Raw genomic sequence first — 1,502 nt, forward strand, 5'->3', positions numbered from 1 at the left:
TCCTGCGGGACGTCGCTCCAATATCACCACCTTTCCATCCCTGTAAAAGGCAATCTTCCCCTTTTCCCTTGCTGCTCTAATTTTCGGCATTACTTCTTGCATATGAGCAATCTGTGAGAGGGTGAAGTCATCTCCAAGAAAGATGTCGGTTTTCTTTAGAGTCGGTCTCTTCTTCAAGAAGTCCTTCCCTTCCATGGAGGGGAAGCGGAGAATGAGTGCTCTTTCCTTCGAGGTTTCTCCGTTGCTCCCACTTTTCTTAATGCCCACACTCCAAGCCCTCGTATGCGTCTACTCGCTGACTACCACCAGAGTCATGAGTTCTTTCACCTCTTCATCCACATTATCTTGGTCTTTGAGGCCGCATATCCTTACGTGTAGAGCCCCGCATACGTCTCCTTTGCTCCTCTTCTAGTGTCAAGTTGATGACGGTTGGTGTGGGGGTGGGGGTTATTTCTTGCCTTTTTCTTTCTTGACAATCTCAATCCATTTTTCGATCTTTTCTGCTTTTTGTTGAGTCTTTGTGATGACATCTACCCGCGAGGTCGTCATTTCTTTTTGTTGCTTCCCACCTTATTTGATGGCCCGCACTTGTTCCTTAATCGTGTTAAGCTCTTCAATTACCGAGGGTTGAAGCTCTCCCTCTTCAAGTACCTTTTGCGATCGCCCCTCTGCAAGCTCTTTCTTGAGTAGTGCGATTTCCTCATCTTGGGCCTTCAACGCGATCTTCAAGTGTATGTATCATGCTTTCCTATGTTGCCACGCGCACGTCGAGTACATTAATAATACCTAGTAGATGGCGGTTGATCTTGCTGATGGACTCGCTCAGTTCTTCTTTGCATTTTTGGATGGCATCCTCCATCGGGTCATCCTTGCCATTCTACTTTCTAAGGGCCGCAACGAGAGGGAGAGGGGTACACAAGTGAAGAGGTTTTTTTCTCTCTACCCTCTCTCTGCGCTTCTTTTTTTTTCCTCTATGCAAACCACCACCCCCCCCCCCCCCCCCCCCCCCCCCTTCCCTTCTCTCTCTGCGCGCTAGGTTAACGCTGGGTTGGGGAGTTGCAAGGAGAGCATGAGGGAGTAGGAAGCGGGGGCAGGGGCATCGGGAGCACAACAGGAAAGAGGGGGGGCAAGGGGCAGGTGCAGCAGGAGCACAACGAGAGAGAGAGAGAGAGAGAGAGAGAGAGAGAGAGAGAGAGAGAGAGAGAGAGAGAGTTGTTGGGGGAGCAAAAAGGAGTTCCACTGGACCAATCCAATCTCAGGAGTCGGACTGTAGTAGGGCCTCTTGAGTGCTTGCTTTTGGACATGAACCACACAAGGCATCCAGTACGCTGAGTAATTTGCAAGTAAAACTCGCAAACCTATCCAGAAATTCTCACACGAAACATCAACAAAATTTCAAATTTTCAAAATTAATGTACTTATGAATTCTACAAGTCCTTTTTACCTTTTTCAGCCTCTACTGCCTCCAAGGTAAGTGGGGCTATACACTTTGGGCCTTGTTC

The sequence above is a fragment of the Adiantum capillus-veneris genome, chromosome 8 (assembly GCF_014529385.1).
Source record: "Adiantum capillus-veneris isolate H3 chromosome 8, ASM1452938v2, whole genome shotgun sequence".
Taxonomy (NCBI): domain Eukaryota; kingdom Viridiplantae; phylum Streptophyta; class Polypodiopsida; order Polypodiales; family Pteridaceae; genus Adiantum; species Adiantum capillus-veneris.